Raw genomic sequence first — 22,797 nt, 5'->3', positions numbered from 1 at the left:
TATATTAAAATAAATCTAGCAATCAATGTTATTAATAACAGAAAAATGAAAGAAATAAATTTTTTTTTCTTTTTTAGCTTTTTAGGGCCACACCTGTGGCATGTGGAGGTTCCCAGGCTAGGGGTCTAATAGGAGCTACAGCTGCCGGCCACAGCCACAACCACAGCAACACGGATTCCGAGCAGTTTCTGTGACCTACACCACAGCTCAGAGCAATGCAGATCCTTAATCCACAGATCAAGGCCAGGGATCAAACCTGCAACCTCATGGTTCCTAGTCGGATTCGTTTCCACTATGCCATGATGGGAACTCCTTCAAGAAATAATATTGACTTAAACGTCAAATACCCTTTTTATAAAAATTACATTCTATAATTACAAAGTTTCAACCAGGATTTTTTTTTTTATGCCACTCAAATTCATTACACATAGGTTAACAGCCATCAGGCAAGTTTCTCCTGAAGGCAAGACTCAGAGACAAACAAATATATTCATCACAGATAATGAAACTGTTAAAGTTGCAGTGAGGTTTAGAAATCCCCAATCAAATTTAGCTGTCCATTCTCAAGATGTGTACATTACTAGTCCAATTATCCTAATATGTGGTCTCATTTATAGAATACACACCCTTAAACCTAAAAAAAAACATCTGAAAGTCTTTATCTTTCACATTTATTTTGCTACCACTTTCACCCTTTGGTAACCTAAACATTTTCGTGTGTTTATCCTTTTGACAGTGAGTTGACATTTTATTTAAACAAAGCTTTTTTCTAAGTAGCTAGAGATAAAATTGGAATTTTGTATTTAAATTTTAAATTATTTAATGGAGAGAAATTACCTAAGGTGGGTGTTTGGAGATAGGTAGAAATTAACCATTCTAATGCAATACTTATATTAATTTTAAAAAGTCTCTCTCTCCCCCTTCCTCCCCACAAACAGGCTGACTAATACCTAAAAGTTAAATTGACCTGTCATTTACCTTTTTTTCCTTTTCTGCTGACTTTAAAAAGAAGATAAATTCAGTTGATTCACTCTTGTGTATGGAGAATCTGAGCTGTTGTAAAGACATGGACAGAATTAATAGATGCTTTCAAAGCTGAATTTGGGGAAATGTTTATCTTCCCACCCCTGACCAGTCAGGCCATAAGCAGCCCCCTCTCTGCCTCATGGAAAGGAAGGCTTTGCAGCCTCCAGAGGAGCTCCTGCACTGTGAGACTATCATCAGTGAGGAATGTGACCCTAGCCTAGGGCTGGAAGCTAACTATAAATTTGCACTTCTGTTGCCTCTGCCATGCTGTTCAGGGAAAGTGTCCTAATACTATAATGATAAGTGAGAACAGGGCTGGTGAAAGTGTCATGGTCTCTTAAAAATTATTTATGGGTCAATAGATTTTGGCCTAACTTCTTGATAGCGCTTGATAGGGAAATCCATGTCCTTCACTCCAGAAGCACACTAATGGCCTTGCTTTTCTTCCCCATAAAAATCACACAAATTGTACTGTTTATAAATTGCTGAATATTTGAGCTTAAAGGAAACTTAGAGATAATTTTCCTTTATTTTTTCTTTATAGGTGAAGGAACTGAGGTCCAGAAAATTTAAATAACTTGTCTAAATATCTGCAGCCATCTAGAGGTAGAAAAAAACCCCTGAAATCCTGGTGTGTGACACCTGGTAGTGTGTTCTTTATAGCATAGTTCTTCTCAGAGAAATGCTAGGTTACTTTGTAACTTAGAGAGCATCATTTCATGTGTTAGTGGAAATAGGGAGTGGGAATGTTAGAGCTGAAAGTAATTATAGAGTTCATCTAGTGGAGTTTCTCATTTTGTGGTTAAGCAAACTGAGGCCCAGAAAACTTGCATAAAGTAACAGCAAAGTTGTCATAAGTGATGGTTGTAAAGTGAGAATACACACATTTTAAAGAGTCCAGTATTAGATTTATCGTTGTTTAGTAGATCGACTTATTCACACATTAGTAAAAATCTAGTCATGCCTATGCTTATCCTTTCTCCTTTTTTTCCCTGTACTCTACCTTTCTTCCTGCGCCAAATGATTATTTGAGTAGTATAGAGACTATATTTGCTAATGTAATGAGAATTTCTTAAATAATCCCTAAATTGCCATGTCTCTGCACAATTATTTATGGCTGACATAGCAACCAGTTGTTCCTGGTCTATGGGCAATTTTATTTTATGTGAATATTTAGAGAACTAGGCTTCTATTTTGGGGCTCCATCGTCTCCTAAAGCCTGGAGTTTTATGCATCCAGCTGGTAGAAAAGAAAGGGGATGTGGAGATGACATGCCCTTTTTAAATGCTTTGTCCTTTAATTGGCACACATCCATTCTTTTGTTTTCCATCAGGACAAACCATCAACTATCCCCCTCTAGGTGCAACAGGGCTGAAGTCAAATTTTCAGTGAAACTCTGCATGGTTAATGGAAGATTAACCACAGATTTTGGTAGATAACTATCCATCTCTAGTGAAAGACTACACAAGTAAAGTGCTTCCATATTCTTGAGCTTTTAGCTTTGCCTACTAATGAGTCATTTTAAATACCACCTCCTAATGGACATATAGTAGACTTTGGGCTTTTATGCATGCTTTGGATGTTACAAATTTTCTAAAACTGTTCTGCTTGCTTTCCTTTTTTTTTTTTTTTTTTTTTTTTTTTTTTTTTTAGTATAATAAGAACATGAATGAAATGAAATTCATTTTTTATGTTAAAAATAGCCTAAAACTAGCAATTCATATGAAGGGTCTCTCATTATACTACAAACTATTACATTTGACTAGTTTTCATACAAACTCAATCATGTCTTATTAAATACACAAATTCACATTTTCAACTACAGCGTTAATAAAAAAGACCCCTCCTACTAATAAATGTAGAACATGAATTTCTATGTTTCCCTAACCTGAAGAGCACAGGACCTTTATGTCTCTCTTTTAAGTATCATAGAAATGATGGAATTGGACTGATTTAGTTTATTGCCACTTTTGTACCTAATGCTGCACAAGGTAATGTTGGTCATTATCAGCAGCAGAAGCAGCAATACCTGCATTTGTGTCTGAATCTGCAGAAATCAAACTGCTGTAGGTAACAGTGGAGGGAAGTTGAAAAAGGCTCTTGTATCCTCTGCAGTTGGGGGTGGGGTGGGTCTTAAAAGCTCATAGAAGATAAACTGCGGTATCACAGACAGTGGAGCAATCTCAGCCTCAGATTATAGTAGGGGCAAGGGCAGCTTTTCACAAGTAGACCTCGTGGTTCCACGTTAGAGAGATGCATAGCATCCTACCAAAAAATTTTGTGATTGTAGTCCATGATATCACAAAACTGATCTTACCATGATCCAAGAGTAATAATTAGGCAAATGCTTATTTCAAAAACAAAATGCAAAGAAATATAATATGCATTAGAGAAAATAACTCTTTAAATCTCAGCTGATGTTTATTGACTGTTTTCCAAATTTAGAGCAAGAGAAGAATGTAAACAATACCAATATTGCGCTCATCCTTTTCAGCAGCTTAGTACTCTGGATCAACAGAAAGAGTATAGAGCTGCTTCTCCTAAAGTCACACTTGATTTGTAAGCTACTGTAGCATCCTTAACTCCTCTTGATAATGCGTTATTGTTTCCAACACAAACACTCAAACCAATTTATAGAAATTAAATGGTAAAGTAGCTACTGGTTTTGAAATTCTCTGTGCTTACAAGAAACATTAAAGTAAAAGACTATTTTCCTGTGGTTTGTAATCATCCTCCTTCTCAGTAATCATTAGATTAACATTTCAAATTAATCTACTTGATCACACAAAGTCAATTTAGAAACAGATGTAGTCTAATTCACTTTGTTTCAAATTGAAGTAGCTAGGTAGAATAAAGTTTTTCTAGTAATCAGAAATTTTTATGCTAGAAATCAGGATATAGAGATTTTATTTCCTTGGTTTTAATACAATGGCTGAAGAGAGATGTTGATTTTCTAAATCATCCACTGTGTACCTACAGTTCAAAGTAATGCAATCCACAGTTTCTTGGGCAGAGAATTTTCATATGTGCTCAATGATAAAGTTTCTTTCTTTGTTAACTAAATTTTTTTATTTTTAAAGGTCAAATTTAAAAAATTTGCTTCATGCCAAGTTTAATTTCATGTTTTGTAAGGCTTAAATCATTCAAGGTATAACTGCAGGTGTTCCAGGATGTTTTTTCAGGTGCCTTTTTGGATTATTACAAATAAGAAGAGATGGGATATGTGCACTCAGCTAGAAAGTATATTAAGATATTGATATACAATCTCTATTTCAAGGAAAAAGGTGACATTTTCTCTTTGAGCCTGGAAAAAGACAGAATGGAAGGAATGGAGAAAAAAATGAGCAAAAGGATAGTTTGGGAGAAAACAATAAAAATAAAAATAAAACCAATTAAAACCCCATTACATATGGTATTTTAATTTATACCCAATCAGACCTTTCTCTGTGTGCATATGCACAGATATATGTGCATATTATTTGTTTTTAATATAAAAATGTTCATGTCTATATACTGGGTTTTTACTCAGAAACATATAAAACAGTTATTTTGTTATCAATATCTATTTAAAATAGTTTTGAAAATTATCATCCTATTTTATGACTGTAAAAAATTATTCATCTAGTCCTGTATTGTTGAACATTAGGTGGCTCCCATTTTTAAAATCATATATAGTATAGTTATTTTTATTACTATTGAATATGTTCTGATTTCCTTAGAAAACATTCTTTAAAGTAAATTCTTGAAATTGATGATTCAAAAGTCATTTTGTAGCTCTTAAAGTGTTTTTAAAATTATTTCTTGATTGAAGCAGGACATTATAATGTGGCCTTTCTGTAGTAGTTTTTTATAGGTATGGAAATAGCCATGATCAAGTGGCCCAAAAGGAGGAGAAGTGAAAATAATATACAGAATTAACCCTTCATCACATTACTCCATTATAAGAACCACATTAATAATGGAGACATTATAGCTTCCCACTTTTTCTGATTTGATCGAATATTTTATATGCAATAAAAAATAAAACAGTAACAAGAAAATGATTCTCTAGTTAGCCAATCACAGATTTTCATGCAAGTGTCCTAATACCTTCATTATAAAGGAGGTTTTATGATATTAAACATTCTATACATAATGGTATTAACCACTATATATAATGATATTAAACATCACATATAAAAGATATTAAATATCATATATAGTGATATTAAATGTCAGGCATAATATTATTCAACATTATATATACATATAATGAACTAGAATTTAAGGGAACTAAGGATTTCCTGGTGTTGAATTATTTGAGTGTCTTCTATCTTATATCCTGCAATGCTAATAAATATTGACTAGAATAAAGCCAATATAACTGGTATTCCTTAAATCCCAAATGCCTGTCCTCTACAGCAATATTTTTAAACCTATGCTTCATTTCGATAAATACAAAATCTTACTTCCTTTTCCCCTCACCACAGGATCCTATCTTTATCCACAAAGATTTTGCATGGCTTATTATGAGTAGCTTGTATTATGAAAACAATACATTTGTTTCCTATTCCAAATACCGAATTATATATTGGCTATGCATTTCAAACCACAAAATCTGTGGTGTTTCCTTTTTGAGAATCACTGCTTTTGATTTTGCAGTGGGAAAAAGAGAAAGCTGTGTTCTTATGATTTGTGACTCTCTCTTCCCCTTTCTTCTCCCCTTTCCCGCCCTCTTTCTCTTCCTGAATAATTCAGTTCTTAGCTCTTTGGGGAAGGTTAGGGGGTAGGGGTAGTGCAGTGAGCAGCCAGGTGTGAACTCACCTGCAAGTGTGTTGTGGTGGCTTGGTGAAGGATGTTGAGGGGAAGCTGAATGAGGCAGTCAGCCCTGTGGAGGGGTGGGGAGGTCTTGTGTGAGACACCCCTGTGGAGGGATGGCTTGCTTCAAGAGCCCAGGTAGACTGTGGGGTAAATTAGTATGGTGTATTAAAACCTGAATGCAGTGAAGATGGTGTTGATCCTGGTGCAAGAGTTGATAACCAAAGTGTCCACAGAGGGGCTGTGCAGCTATGGTAACGAAAGGTTGGCTAGTACAGAGGATGAATCCAACGTGTTAATAAATTAAGAATTAATGGGACCTCAGTTTGTCACTCTCAGAGAAGAAAGTTACAATTATGGAAAGGGACAAACCTAGAATAAACTCTGTGATGTGATTCAAAGTAGGGTGTGAACTCCCGGATCTCAGTATTTATGGATTTAGAAATGGATTCAAATGTATATACATATGTGTATATAGATATAGAAGTTAACATAAATGCAAGTATGTCAATATTAATGTAGTTAATATGCAAGCACAACTATTTAGCTATACACTTACCTTCTCATGGAGAGGAGGGCTTTGGAGCAGCAAGCTAGCCGACATTTTCTTTTCTTTTTCTTTTTTTTTTTTTTGTCTATTGTCTTTTGTCTTTCTAGGGCCGCACCTGTGGTATATGGAGGTTCCCAGGCTAGGGGTCCAATCGGAGCTGTACCTGCTGGCCTATACCACAGCCACAGCAACACAGGATCCTCAATTCACTGTGTGAGGCCAGGGATCGAACCCGCATCCTCATGAATGCTGGTCAGGTTGGTTAACCACTGAGCAATGATGGGAAGTTCCCCAACATTTTCTATATTACTGAAAATTGAAGGCTAAAATGGTCCTTATCTAAAATGGTCCTTGTTTATCTGGATAATTCTCATGTCTACTTTAATAGTAGTCCTAGAATCACCTTCTCTGGGAACCTTCTGTGATATTCTCCAGACTATCAGCTGTCTATTATCATGCTCCCAGGGCCTACTCCTATCAGAGCATTAATTACCCTGCTTATCCATTTACTTGTCTGATGCCACACCACTGTGTTCTTCCCTCAGTTTCTCACATAGTGTTAACATAGAATGGACATGTATTAAAGTGTGTTGAACACGTATATAAAGGTGTATGAAAGGACAGAGTGCATTGCAAATGAAAGAATACTAGCTTTGATACTCATTAAATCTTGGTTCATGTCTTTATGCTAATTTCTGTGAACTTGAGTCTCCACATCTGTAAAGTTTCAATAATAATACTTCTATCATCTTTCTCCCAACATGTGATTATTATTTGGGAGGGATGTAGAATCATAGAGATATAATAAATAGATACATGAAATTTACTTCCAAAATGTTAAGTGTTGTGTAAGCAATGATTTCTATACAGATACTGAAATAATAACTTTCTTTTCAATAGAATTCAATGAAATAGCGATTGATTGACTATAGAAATATATGCATTCAATGATTCTTCCTTTATTCTATGGTGTTATTTTCAATTATTATATTTCAAATTTTGAAAAAACTCATTTCTTAGGTTTTTTTTTTTTTCATTTTTTAAAGAAAGACTAGGGGTCAAATCAGAGCTTTCTTCCCCAGGCTAGGTATCAAATCAGAGTTGCAGCTGCTGGCCTACATCCCAGTCAAAGCAGTATGGGATCCTAGCTGCATCTGCAACTTATGCCCCAGTTTACAGCAATGCAGGATCCTTAACCCACTGAACAAGGCCAGGGATCAAGTCCGCATCCTCATGGATGCTAGTCAAGTTCTTTACCTGCTGAGCTACAATGGGAACTCTGTCATTTCTGAGTTTTTTATAAATACTTTTGAATATGAAGATTTTGGTCAAAAGACAAATGTTTTCTCAGAAAGAAAATGAATCATATGTTGTGAATTACATTTCCTGAAACATAGATTTGTTTTCTACCATTTATGTTATCTTTGTATGTGGGTATAGACATGATACATATATAGACATTATACATATATATGTATACATAGATATACATATATATGATATTTGTATATCATATGTGTAGTTTTTACTGAATTGGCTGTTAAGTTATATCTAGCCAGTTTGAAGGTATAATAGTGTTTCTGGATTATCATCAGCAATTTTGATTTAGGTAATTATTCAATCTAATTGATAGAAAAAATTGTGACAACAATATCAATCGTCTTCATCTGCTTGGGCTGCCCATAGCAAAATACTGATGGTAGGTGGTTTGAACAACAGAAATAAATTTTCCCATGGTTCTAAAGGCTAGAAGTCTGAGATCAAACCATTGGCTGGTTAGTTTCTGATGCAGGCAATCTTTCTGACTTCTCTGAGCCACCTTCTCACATGTCCTTATGTGCCCTTTCCCTTGTTGTGTGCATGAAGAGAGAGAGCAAGTGAGTTTTCTAATGTCCCTTCTTAGAAGAATGCTAGTCCTACTGGAACAGGACCTTATTTAACCTTAATTACTTCCTTAAAGGCTCCATCTCCAAATATAGCCACCCTGTTGTTTAGATCTTTGATGTATGAATTTGGGTAGGAGATACAAACATTTAATCCATAACATCAATATTTATAAGAACTCATTTCTTCTTTATTTGCATTTATTATTTTTTGTCTATCAATTGTATACATTTTCAGACACTGGATTGAGGAATCTGATTTGTAGACATCCTTAATGAATTTATTTTTTATGATCAATATTTGCTAACAATTTTATTTCTAAAACAGATCTTACTAATATACTCCAATAATTTACAGTGATTTATTTGTTCAAGGTTTTTTGTTTCATCATTAAAGTAATAAAAAAACTGTAGGTAAATGAAAGGTCCATTTCTAAGTGAATGATTACATCAATTTTAATGTATGAATATAGTGGAATAACATAAATCCATTTAAAAGAATATGTAAGAATCTATATGTACTGATACTGGGCATATGGTTAAACTATATATTTCTTGCAAACAATATGGTCAAGCAGAGTTATTTGTATAAAGCAAAAGATTTATGTATATATAGTATCAATTCTAAATATATGCGAGGAAAGTACATAAATGTATGTCTTTGTAGGAGATTCTAGAATAAAGGAGGAGTTCAGTAGTAGACATTTTGCATTTTAGGTTTTATTCTCCTTTAATTTTTAAATTATGTTTACCATGAATACACATTATCTTTTGAATACTTTTTCAGAAGTTCGTCTATAGCTGGTTAGGATCAGTAAGTAAAAGGTAGCGGAAAACATGGCTCTCACAAAGCCTGCCATACTCAATTCAGAGACTTACCATCAAATAAATGTTTATTAGCTATGTTTTTTTTCAGGATTTTATTTTCACTTTGTCTGAAAGATATAACTGTGTAATTATCCTAAGCGTTGTAGAATAAAAAATTATGAAAAACAATAGTGCTATTAAAGGCGAAGAGAAACATCGGTCACTAATACATTTATGCTACATCAACACTTATTTCACAGCTATGTTTTGTCTTGAATTTTACTAGAGCATGTTGCATGAGCATATTTTAAGTTTTTGATGTTAGTATGCATTTTGTGTGTGAGTGTGTGTGTGTGCACCACACCTGTGGCATATGGAAGATCTCAGGCTAGGGGTCAAATCAGAGCCACAGCTGCTGGCCTACAACACTGACACAGCAACACAGGGTCTGAACTGGATCTGAGATCTATACCACAGATCATGGCAATGCTGGATCCTTGACCCATGAGTGAGGCCAAGGATCAAACCCACATCCTCATGGATACTAGTTAGGCTCATTACTGGTCAGGAACAATGGGAATTTCCCGTATGCATTGCTAAACAAGCAAAAATGGATTTTATGATTTCCTACTGAAAACTTAATTTCTGAAGATATTAATTATATTGCCTGTAAAGTTTCACTTGCTAAATATACTCTATAAATACAGTACAAATACAAAATGACACAAATAGGACTATAAAACTTCCATATCCTACTAATTTTGATTTAGAAGCGGGAGAAATTTTTCTTAAGTTGCATTTATGATTTCTCTTTTATCAATTTATCATTAAATTTTCAGAATCCTTGTTTAGCCCTTCTCCATCAAATTCCTATATTTTTTTTTTGCAAGTGTATCATTAATACATTTCTCTACAGTATTAAGTCTGTTTAAAATTCCATGGCTTTCAAATGGTTTTTTTCGTTCTTTTGGCTGTAACTATTCTTTACCAGTTTGGATTTATATGACAGGCTATTAAACATAAAGTTTTTTTTTTTTTTAGAGGTGGGATCAAGAGTTCAGTTTTAAAAAAACACCTAAGATATAGGCATTCCATCCTTTTTTTTTTAAAGACTTGACAAATTAAAATGGCAACTTTGTGTTGCATGTGAAAATAGTAATTACTTTGGGTTTTTTTTTTCAGCTTAAATCCAGAGACAATTCAGTATCCTTATTTTTTATAATATAGTTCACATTCTTATTAAATGACACACTTATTGTATACTTGGTGACCTCTTTACTTAAATATGGAATTAAACTATAAGTGATAGCAAATATTCTTTCAATTTTTGTGGTTGTGGTAGGCTCCCAGATAGCATATTTGTAGATTTTGTGGTAGTTGTGGTATCAAAAAGGGTTTTGAACTCACAGTTTGCTTTAATGAAATGGTTACATGAAGGGAACGGCAGTTTTCCAGTTTCAACATTGAAAGCCTAAGATGCTGATTTTTTTTTTTTCTGTCCATATTCAAGGAAAATTTTTGTATCCTAAGCCAAAGATTTGCTCAAATTAATTGTATTGTTCAAGGTGAAGGTTAAATATGGTCTCCTTTTTGGTGTGGAAATACTATAGATGGCAAGGGCAGATGTTTTTAAAGTACATACCATGTAGCCTTTTATTGAGTTTATATTGTGGAAATTAATGGTACTGTAAAGATTTATCTAGACATGAGTGGATAACTGATGGCAAATGAAAAAACCTTGTGGTTCCTTATAAGGCATGTGTATTAAGCACAATGACCTTTGTGCTCTTTCAAATAAAAATCAAATGTAATCGTAAAAACAATAATTGAGATACCATTGTGTAGTTTATTTTTTGGGAAAATGATTATGAGTTAATTGACTCTTTTTATCATTGTATTTTATTTTTTTTACTGCAAAGCATTTATCCTCTTGGCAAATATTTAAACATTGTAAATGTTCTATCTATAAAATATAAGAATTAGGGTTGAAAATGTTTGAATTCAATAAAAAATTCATATAATTATTCTTTGAACATTGCCAATTTATATATTTAATTTGAAACATATGTAGTATATGTAATGTATGTATATGAAGTCTACAGATAAAAACTTTGTATTCTTTTAATAGAAAACAGATTTATGATAAATTTCATAAATCAGAGCTCTGTTTATCACTTTGTTGTGAAGAAAATTTTCAATTAAAAACCTCATTATTGGAGTTCCTGTTGTGGTGCAGTGGAACGAATCTGAGTAGGAACCCTGAGGTTACAGGTTTGGTCTCTGGCCTCTCTCAGTAGGTTAAGGATCCAGTATTGCCATGAGCTGTGCTGTGGGTCGCATATGTGGTTCGGATCTGCCATTGCTGTGGCTGTGGTGTAGGCCAGCACCTGTAGCTCTGATTCAACCCCTACCCTGGGAATCTCCATATGTTGCAGGTGCGGCCCTAAAAAGCAAAAAAAAAAAAAACTTCATTATTTAATAAGTGTAATTTCTCTCAGCTTCTGTGTCCAATAGTATAAAAGTCTTTAATTTGCTTGTGATCAACAATATACTTTTCTAAGGCAAATTGTATTAAAAACAAATATTAGCATTGGCAATAAATATATGAATTAAATAATTTACAAATTAAGATATTGCTCTTGCTTTCCTTGTTAATTTTCATACTAATCAACTTGAAAATAGAGACAGGGAAACATTCTAATATATAACATATGAAATTGGTCATAGACACAGTGTTGTCTATATTTTTCATAAATTTTATATAGGAGAGCAGTAAATATTTTCACATAAAACTGTGACTTTTTTCTATATACCTTTGAATTTTTTATATGTTTCCCACACTGATAGATATTTGGATGGTTTCTATTTTTGTTTTTCTGGTCAAACATTTGTCATGGAAAGTCCATATGTATTCTGTACACTACAAGTTTGTGTCTCAATAATTTCAATATGTCCAGATAAAATGAAGAAAAGAAACTCAAATATCCAGATATTTTCCTACACTAAATATCAATTTTCTGAATAACCTTATTTTCATTTTTAATCACATTTGTCATCAACTAAGCAGTATGTTTATTAAAAATGAAATAAACCAGATATATCTATATCCATGTCTATAAATATCTATATATACTAGAGAGCTACTGAGAAAGAAGAGAGGTGGGGGGGTTAGAAAAAGGGAGAGGAAGAGAAAAAGAGACAGATAGTTGTAAGATTTAACAAAAATCTACTGGTACACAAAGGTATTTGCTTCCAGTGTGGGATCTGGAAATCTCATCAGATAACCAGTGTTGATGCCTTCCAGGCCAGAGTTGAATTCTGTTCTTTCTTTATGCAATCTTTGGATTCTGTTCTTTCTTTGACCACCCACATGTTTTGGAAAATTGTTTTTCAAAGGGATCTAGTGATCCTTTATTCTTCTGATATTTCGTTTTACTTCCTTTGTTGTCCTAATTTTTTTTGGTTGCCATTTTAAAAACTGCCGTTTTTGTGATTCCATTGTTTATGAAAGTGGAGATGGGAGAATTATGAGAAGGGTGAAGAGAGAGGAAGTCACTCTTAAGTCACATACTTAATTTGCAACTCACTGCTCTAGGTTAAGAGGTAAACAACAACAAACTAAACCTGGTAAGTGCCTTTCGATCTACTTGTTTACAATGATGTTAATCTTGGAGGACAACTGAGTTGTCCACTTTATACAAAGCTTTACCTGGCACACCATATTGGTCCCAATATACTCTATAGGGATTTCATAAAGTTAAAAGAAAAAAATGAACCCCAAGAACTCTTGGACAGCTTCAATGTTTTTTTTTCCACTCAGTTTACTTTCTAAATAAAATAAAGCTTCAGTTCATCAACTTTTCTCTGAAAACTGCATTTCCTATTTTCATTGTATTTATTTCTTTTTGAATCCGAGTGTTACTCACTATAAGAAAAAGGAGATGTTCAGTTATAAGATAGAACCTTTACATGTTTAGAAAAAAAGAAAAATATGTATGTCACCATATTTTAGAAATCTTGAAATCATATATAATTGTAAGCCTTCAGAAGATAAACATCTTTAAAAAATATTGGTTTATGAGATAATCCTTTTTGTATTAGAAAGATTTTACCAACTATCATTTCACTGTCAGAGTACATGAAATACTTTTAAAAATATACTTAAAATATTCCAGTATTAAGTGTCTTGATTCACTGCTCACTTTTAAAATGTTCTCCAGTTACTGAATATTTGGTTGAATAAAATCATATAAAAATATTTTCCATATTCAAGAACTTCAGTGAGAGTAGGATTTCTACCCCATTGGATCTTATTAAAAAAATTGTTATTTTTAATAAAAGCATTATTGCTGGAGTTCCCTTCGTGGCACAGCGGAAACAACCGACTACGAACTATGAGGTTGTGAGTTCAATCCTTGGCCTCGCTCAGTGGGTTAAGAATCTGGCATTTCTATGAGCGAGCTATGGTGTAGGTTGCAGACCAGTGTTGCTGTGGCTGTGGCATAGGCTGATGGCCACAGCTCCAGTACGACCCCTAGCCTGGGCACTTTCATATGCCTCAGGTACGGCCCTAAAAAGACAAAAAGACAAAAAAAAAAATTATTGCTAAACTCCAAATACTACATTTACTGTTGGTAACATGTGCCTAGCTTTAATATGAGTAATTTTTAAGTGCCTTTGATGAAAAATAAAGTGAGTAAAATTTTATAGTCTTATTATATCATACTAGCATTCAAAATGGAACACTGGAAATTATTAAATATAAAAACTCTCCCAATAACATAATTTTACATATTTATCATATTTAGGATTTTCCCTTCCACCTAACCAGCATTTATGATCTAACCTAATTCTATATCCTTTGCTTCCCATATTCCTGCTGATCATCCTTTCCCAACTACCCACTTCACCAGCTTACTTCTTATTCTATCCCTTTGGAACCTGGTTTTAAAAGAAAGCAAGCTCCAGTGAACATTTGCTTTAAAAAAAAAAATTTCCATCTTAATTTTAGATAAAATCTAGTTACCTTGAATAGCAAAACTCAGACACTTTCTGTTTCCGTAGTTCATTTATTCACATACAGTTGGTATAATTTGCTCTTCTCCCTGCTATTTCCAGATCACAGCACACCAGAACAACTTTGATTATCCATCTGTATCTCTGCCTCTTAATCAATGTCCTCCTTTTCCTGCACACTTCCTCCATTTCTTCAGTCTGACTTTTGCCTCCATGAGGCTCCTCTGTGTCTCATTCTGCCTTTTTTTACTAAGCTTTTTAAAGCCTATTCAGAATCATGTGCTTCTATGAAAGCCATTTCAACAATGGCTTTGCTTGAACCCTAAGAATCTCTTATTTCCTTCACTTTATCAAAATCAGAACCTTGGGCATCTCTACTCTATTTTCTGTGTTGTTAATTGCGGGCTGTTGTTTGGGTTCAATGCATATGCATAGAGTCAATCTTCCATGAGTTTTCAATGTGGATGATTGGTTGAATTGCCAACTGTGCCTCAGATCACTTTTATCTGCTGTCATTATGCCCTACCCTTGTTAAAGCTGTCAACATATTTCATTTCTTACATTGTAGAAACTGATGTCATCTAATGTGAGATGTTTTAATGTCTCTTCTTCTTGGTATCCACCATATAGTTTTTCTTAGGAAGAGTGAAACTCCTGTTCCTATGCTGAGCCCCTTTGCTCATTTAATTTGAATTTGAATTTGGCACATCTCTTCCTTGGCTGTTTTTATGGCTGCTTAATTCACCTTTACATCAAAATGCCTTTCATCAAACTTTCTACTTTCTCATGTAGTCATTAAACTACTCTTCTTCCTCTCAATGTCAAAGGGCAGGAAGGAGTAACCTCTGCTTGCCTCTTGAATTTTCTTATCCCCACTCAGCTTTCCTTTCATCTTCTGTTGCCCATTGCAACAAACTAAATAAGAGCACCAGCTTCCTCCTAATGATGTGCTTAGGTTCCAGTCCTCAAACACTTTGAGCTCAGTTCCTGTGATATTTTACACCTTTTCCTCTTTGAGGAGTGCTCCTTCCTTGATCTATTAGTTGTTGTTCTTGTAAATCTTTTTCTAATTTTCTCACTGTGCTTTTTCGTCATTTGTGTCTTCATAGGTTTGTTTTTGTTTTTGTTTTTCCTTTCTCTACCCTAAATGTATACACTCCCAGAATTCTACCCTTGGCCTTTTCTTCTTTCTCTCCAACTCTTTTTTTATGTCTTAATATTTACTCCATTATCTATATCCATTACCTTTGTGTAGATTTCTTCCAAATATATTTATAAGACGACATCTCTCCTAAACTCCAGAAAATATTTCAAACATCTGCTAGAATTATCCATCCTGATGTGTTGTGAGCACTCAGAACTCAACCCCAGTAATTCCAAATTAATTGTTCATTTCCCAGAAGTGGATACTCCAGTTTTGTTTTTAAAAAATACTGTGAGCTTCTCACATCCCCTTGTGCAATGTTTACTCTCATCAACTTTGTTCAGTTATGGTTATTGATATGGAAAGGGAAGAAGGGAAAGATATCTGTAATCATCTTGGATGGGGCATGATGGGGGGCTAGTTTTACCAGTGCTGAGGGCTGATATAGAGGAACAGATAAAAACAGCAACAAGAATAAAGATAACAATAAAAGCTTCTACAAAATAGCAGGCCTGGGGAATTCCCATCATGGCTCAGAGGGTTACAAACCTGACTAGTCTCCATGAGGATGCAGGTTCAATCCCTGGACTCATTAAGTGGGTTAAGGTTCCGGAGTTGCCGTGAGCTGTGGTGTTAAGTCACAGACACAGCTTGGATTTGGCATTGTGGCTGTGATACGGGATGGCAACTCTAGCTCCAATTCGACCCCTAGACTGGGAACTTCCATATGCCACAAGTGTGGCCCTAAAAAACAAAACAAACAAAAAACAGCAGGCCTGTACTTCAAAGATCTCATAGCTATGAAAGACAAAGAGAGGTTGCAGAAGTCTTACAAATTAAAGGAGACTGAAATAACCTGACAAGTGAAGGCAATGCAAGGGTCTGAACTGAATCCAGATCAGCAGAAAATGCTATAAGTGATATTATTGGGAAATCTGTTAAAAAACCGAATAAAAATATACTAGATAATAGTATTTCATCGATTTCCTTAATTTGATATTTGTACATTGATAAACAGTAGGAATGTTCTTAGCTTTAACAAGCTGCAGTTTTTAGAGGTGAAAAGGAATGCTGTCTTCGGAGTTTCTCTTAAATGTTTCAGGGAAAAAGTCCAAGCTTCAGTGGATGCTTTTTAGGCTTCTGGAAGGAGAGAGGATGTGGTTGCTGAGAGAGCCCTGAAGGGCCACCTGCCAAGATGAAGGACTTAGGATCTAACACTTATCTGTTATCTTTGTAACAGTCCTGGACATACTCTGAAGATGATGATAAAGAAGAGAAAGCTGAAAGCTTTGTATAATGTTGGAAAGGGACAAAGAGACGTAAACCCAAACTTTCCCTGGGAGGAATCAGAGTCGATTCCTATCCTGCTATCACCGGAATACTCTCCCTCAGATCTGCTGGGGCCCCAGAAGAGGCAACTGTGAAGCAGAAGCCATTGGAAGATAAGTAAAAGATTGTGCAGGGATGTGTGGTCCTACTGCAAAGGAACACGGCACTGGAACTGCTCACTGGAAAACATTTGCACTATCTCTAATGATAGTTGCTTGAAGGCTGCAACGATGTGATTAAGTCTAGAAAAGCTGAGGAAAAACCCAGAAAATCTCCTGAAAGGCTTATAAAGTTAAAACTACTTCCTCTTAATTATGTCTAGAGAGAAGTAGATATCCAGCATAAAATTTATTTTCAGAGAACTCCTGTTAAAATATTATAAAATAGTTTAAAAAAAACTAAAGTGATTTTGACAGTTTAAGAAACAATGAGATAAATGGCATTTTTTTTTTTTTTCGGTTTTACCTATAGATTTTATAGCTTGGCAAAACAAGGTCTGAAAAATGAGGTCTGGGAGAGGGTCTCTTTACACTGTCTGGTTCTCTCTCAAAGATTTGCTTGAGTAGAGACACCCTCTGTTCTGTTCCAGCAGCCCTCAGGGGCTCAGATAAACACTGATGCCAAAGGAATTTCTCAGCTGCTTAAGGAGTGAACTGAGCTTGATAGGAGCTAACACAGGTGTGTATGTCATTAACCTCAGCAAGGTCTTCAGACAGACAGGCTGTAACTGCCCCAGAGCTGCTCAGCAGCACCTTTGGGCATAGTAAGGAAGAAGAAAATAATAGCGGTGTTTGAGGGTATAATTTTCCCTTCTCTAGCAAAATTTCCTGTCTAGGATCATCAAAATTCTGTTACTGTTGAATATATATATACACAATTTCTCTTCCAAATTTGCTTACTATGATGAGTTTGTTGGGATGTATGAAAATCATTCTAGTCTAGAAGAATTTGAGTGTCCTAGTAAATATGTTGGAATTAGGGTATTTTATAAACCAAAGACTGAGTTCTCCTGTCTTATTTTTCACTTAAAAATTTTAATTTTTCCTGAAAACAAATCTAAGTAACTAATGAATGTATTTTATTTATTTATTTAGTTTGTTTTTTAGGGCTGTGCCCGTGGCACATGGAGGTTCCCAGGCTAGGGTCGAATTGGAGTTACAGCTGCTGGCCTACGCCACAACCACAGCAACTCAGGATCCAAGCCAGGTCTGCAACCTACACCACAGCTCATGGCAATGACAGATCCTTAACCCACTGAGCAAGGCCAGGGATCAAACCTGCAACCTCATGGTTAGTAGTTGGATTTGTTTCCACTGCACCACAACATCAACTCCTGCTTTTTAAAGATAATTAAGTCTGCTAACTTTACCATATAGCTATGGCATCTCAATTTTTTTAACTCAATGAACTTTATTATACTGATAGTTGTACAACGACCATCACAACCCGATTTTACAACATTTCCGTCTGAAACCCCCAGCCCCAACCCCAAAACCTGTCTCCTTTGGTAACCGTAAGTTTTTCAAAGTCTGTGAGTCAGCTTCTGTTCTGCAAAGAAATTCATTATATTCTTTTTTAATATTCCACATATAAGTGATAGCATATAATGTTTGCGTCCATCTGTCTAACTTCACTTAGCATGATAATTTCTAAGTCCATCCATGTTGCTGCAAATGCCATTTTTATTCCTTTTTATGGCTGAGTAATATTCCATTGTATATGTACCACATCTTCTTTATCCACTCCTCTGTCACTGGACATTTAGGTTGGTTCCATGACTTGGCTATTTTATATAGTGCTGCAGTGAACATTGGGGTACTTGTATCTTTTTGAGTCATGTTTTTTTTCTGGATAGACGTCCATAAGTGGGATTGCTGGTAATTCTATTGTTAGTTTTTTGAGGAATCACCATACAGTTTTCCATAGCGGTTGCACCAATTTACATTTTGACCAACAGTGTAAGAATGTTCCCTTTTCTTCATACTCTCTGTAGCATTTTCTTGTTTGTAGACTTCTTGATGATGGCCATTCTGGCTGGTATAAGGTAGTGTCTCATAGCAGTTTTTTGTTTGTTTGTTTGCTTCCTTTATTTTTTTTTTAATTTCCCCAATACATTATTTTTTTTCCTACTGTACAGCATGGTGACCCAGTTACACATACATGTACACATTATTTTTTCTCACATTATCATGCTCCATCATAAGTGACTAGACAGAGTTCCTAGTGCTACGCAGCAGGATCTCATTGCTAATCCATTCCTAATGCAATAGTCTGTATCTATTAACCCCAAACTCCCAATCCACCCCACTCCATCCTCCTCCCCCTTGGTAACCACAAGTCTATTCTCTAAGTCCATGATTTTCTTTTCTGTGAAAAGGTTCATGTGTGCCATATTTTACATTCCAGATATAAGTGATATCATTTGGTATTTGTCTTTCAATTTCTGACTTATTTCACTCAGTATGAGAGTCTCTAATTCCATCCATGTTGCCGTAAATGGCATTAGTTGTTTTCTTTTTTATGGCTGCATATTATTCCATTGTGTATATATACCACATCTTCCTAATCCAATCATCTGTCGATGGACATTTGGGTTACTTCCATGTCTTGGCTATTGTGAATAGTGCTACAGTGAAGATGCGGGTGCGTGTGTCTTTTTTAAGGAAAGTTTTGTATGGATGTATGCCTAAGCATGGTATTGCTGGGTCATATGGTAGTTCTATGTATAGTTTTCTAAGGTACCAATTTGAATTTCTCTAATAATTAGTGATGTTGAGCATCTTTTCATGTGTTTTTTGACCTTCTGTATGTCTTCTTTGGAGAATTGTCTGTTTAGGTCTTCTGCCCATTTCTTTTCATGAAGTTGTTTGTTTTTTGGTATTGAGTTGCAGGAGGTGTTTATATATTTATGGAGATTAATCCCTTGTCAGTTGCTTCATTTGCAAATATTTTCTCCCATTCTGTGGGGTGTATTTCATTTTGTTTAGGGTTTCCTTTGCTGTGCAAAATATTTAAGTTTAATTAGTTCCCATTTGTTTATTTTTGTTTTTATTTCCATTGTGCTAGGAGGTGGATCTGAGAAGATATTGCTGCAGTTTATGTCAAAGAGTGTTCAGCCTATATTTTCCTCTAAGAGTTTTATAGTATCTGGTCTTATATTCAGGTCTTTAATCAATTTTCAGTTTATTTTTGTGTATGGTGTTAGTATTCTAATTTCATTTTTTTACATGTTGCTGTCCACTAGCACCACTTATTGAAGGCACTGTCTTTTCTCCATTGTATTTTCTTACTTCCTTTGTCATAGATTAGTTGATCGTAGGTGCATGGGTTTAATTCTGGGCTTTCTGTCCTGTTCACTGGTCTATATTTCTGTTTTTGTGCTGGTTCTATACTGCTTTGATGACTATAGCTTTGCAGTATAGTCTAAAGTTAGGAAGCCTGATTCCTTCAGCTCAATTTTCTTTATCAGGATGGCTTTGGCTATTCTGGGTCTTTGGTGCTTCTAAATAAGCTTTAAAATATTTTGCTCTAGTTTTGTGAAAAATGCCCTTGGTAATTTGATAGGGATTGCATTGACTCTTTAGATTGCCTTGGGTACTATAACATTTGACAATGTTGATTCTTTCACTCCAAAAGTATGGTATATCTTTCCATCTATTTGTGTCATCTTTGATTTCTTTCATCAGTGTCAAATAGTTTTCAGAGTACAGGTCTTTTGTCTCTTTAGGTAGGTTTATTCCTTGGTATTTTACTCTTTTTGATGCAATGGTAAGTGGGATTGTTTCCCTAATTTCCCTTTCTGATCTTTCATTGTTAGTATATAGAAATGCAATTGATTTTTATGTATTAATTTTGTATCCTGGAAATTTACTGAATTCATTGATGAGCTCTAACAGTTTTCTGGTAGTGTCTTTAGGATTTTCTAGATATGGTATCATGTCAGCTGCCAACAGTGATAGCTTTACTTCTTCCTTTCCAATTTTGATTCCATTTATTTCTTTTTCTTCTCTGATTGCTGTAGCTAGGACTTCTGAAACCAGGTTGAATAGTAGAAGTGAGAGTGGACATCCTTGTCTTATTCCTGATCTTAGTGGGAATTCTTTCAGTTTTTCACCATTGAGAATGATATTAGGTGTGTGTTTATTATATATGCCTTATTATGTTGAGGTAGGTTCCCTCTATGTCCACTTTCTGGAGGGTTTTTATCATAAATGGGTGTTGGATTTTGTCAAAAGCTTTTTCTACATCTATTGAGAGGATCATATAGTTTTTAATTCTTCAGTTTGTTAATGCAGTATTTCACACTGATTGATTTACCGATATTGAAAATTTTTTGCATCCCTGGGATAAATCCCACTTGATAGTGGTATACAATCCCTTTCATGTACTGCTGGATTCAGTTTTCTAGTATTTTGTTGAGGATTTTTGCATCTATGGCATCTCAATTTTATAGCTAGTTCTCAGAGAAGGGAGATAATGTTTAGAAGAGGATATATATTCAAGGAGATGATTTTTTTTTTTTAAAACTGGGACTCATTGGAGTAGGTAGGTATGAGGTGAGGATGAGGCTTCAATTGAGAGGCTTCCATGCATGATATGGGTGAATGAGAAAATAATTAATATTGATGGATTTTCAGAAGAGTCTATGAATGTGAAGCACAAGTGACGGAATTAGCCCAGAATAACAAGAGACACTTAATGGTGTTCTGGAAGGTGGAAATTGTGACTATGAAGGACTTATATGTGAGACATCTGTTTTCTCTCTGAGCAGCAGGGAGGCTGTGAACAGTGAAGTCTGTATAAGGAGAGTGGGGGGCTTGGGAGAGGTGGCTAGTTGAAGTTAAATATTTGCATTTTATTATAGGAAAATTTTCATTTCTTCATTCTCTAAACTTTACAATTTCTCTTTATTGAAAACACTTTAGATTATGAGTTTATTACTGTAACTAAGATTTTGTAAGGTTCCCCCCCACCTTAGACTTCATGACATTCCACAGTGCTTACCTCAGATTCTCATAAATGGCTTCAAACATCCCAGTTCTTTTGCAGTCGCACATAGAGACCTCTAGTTGGCTTTTAGATAACAGATTCAAACTACGATGGCCAGATTCATAACATTTCCAGCTATTTCCTGGTGAAACTGCCTGCAATCCAAAAACTCCTTTTTATAGTGTCGTCAACTCTGTCAGAACACTTTGCATTTGTTGGCTTAATGATTTAAATATTTTAATATTTTAGAGCTTTGTTTTGAGTTTTTATAAAATAAATGTGATATCATCAGTGTTAAAACAATCTCATTAAATTTATATGAGATAAATTGGAAATAAATAAATATTTTAAAAAGAGTGAACCTTGACTGTCAATTGCATTCTAATTTGACTTAAGCCTGTCAGCTTACTAGTTTTGCATATAAAGTACCTAAGATAAAGAACAGACACAGGAGTTCCATCCATGGCACAATGAGTTAAGGATCTTGTGTTGCCACAGCTGTGGCATAGGTTGCAGCTGTGGCTTGGGTTAGATCCCTGGCCCAGGAACTTCTATATGCCATGGGTATGGCCAAAAGAAAAAAAAAAAAGAAAAAGAAAAAGAAAAAAAACTGGCACAGAAGGCTAGAGGTACGTAACTAAAAATTGTTCCTGAAGGAGGTAGGGTTAATGGATTTATTTTTGAGATAATCTTATATTGACATGCTATTGCAAAAAGTAGTACAGAGAAATCTAGTGCATTCTTCACCCACTTTTTCATAGCAGTAACATTTTGCAAAACTCCATGCCAAAATTAACCCAAGAAGTGGACATTGGTTCAGTCCAGTGGCATTGTTCAAACATCACCAGCTTTACCTGCACTTATAGTTATTGGATTTTATAATCTCTCTGTTTTTTTAACTAACTAAAAATGGACTCTTCCAAATGAGATATAAGTCTACACAAAGTTTAAAAAATTTGACTTGGAGCTCCTTTCAGAAATGCATTGTGTGTGAAAGAGTATGAAACTGTTGTTTCTTGAATTTACCCTAAAACCCTCCCACTGAAGATTTTGCTATTTCAGAATTCCTTATTTTTTAAATCACATCTGAGAATCTCCTATTGGCTATACTAGTCAGCAGCATTAATGTTCTGTATAGGTGTTTCTTTCAAGAAAGTAATTTTAATTAATAGATAAGTTAAGGGGATATGATAAGCTTAGAGTATATATCTGATTTAATTATCTAATGTAATACTTACGGTATAAGTTCTCCATTC

The 22,797-nt window shown here is 34.7% G+C and overlaps 1 protein-coding gene across 2 annotated transcripts in view; it reads left to right on the top strand.

Moving 5' to 3' along the window:
- LOC106504979 (uncharacterized) overlaps positions 1 to 22,797 on the top strand; it is a 980,193-nt gene that overhangs the window by 37,399 nt on the left and 919,997 nt on the right. The window contains exon 3 of one of the 2 annotated variants that reach the window (XR_014816008.1): positions 16,464 to 21,899. The exons of the other annotated variant lie outside the window; for it this stretch is intronic. The gene's annotated coding sequence lies outside the window, so the exon portion shown is untranslated. Of the gene's footprint in view, positions 1 to 16,463; positions 21,900 to 22,797 lie in introns of those variants that run through there. 2 annotated transcript variants of the gene reach the window in all.

Source organism: Sus scrofa, chromosome 9, assembly GCF_054392235.1.
Source record: "Sus scrofa isolate SSC_HxYL_T2T_F1_AM1 chromosome 9, Sscrofa_HxYL_maternal_Yorkshire_Landrace_v2.0, whole genome shotgun sequence".
NCBI classification, from domain to species: Eukaryota; Metazoa; Chordata; class Mammalia; order Artiodactyla; family Suidae; genus Sus; species Sus scrofa.
This window is presented reverse-complemented; position numbering and strand designations above follow the sequence as displayed.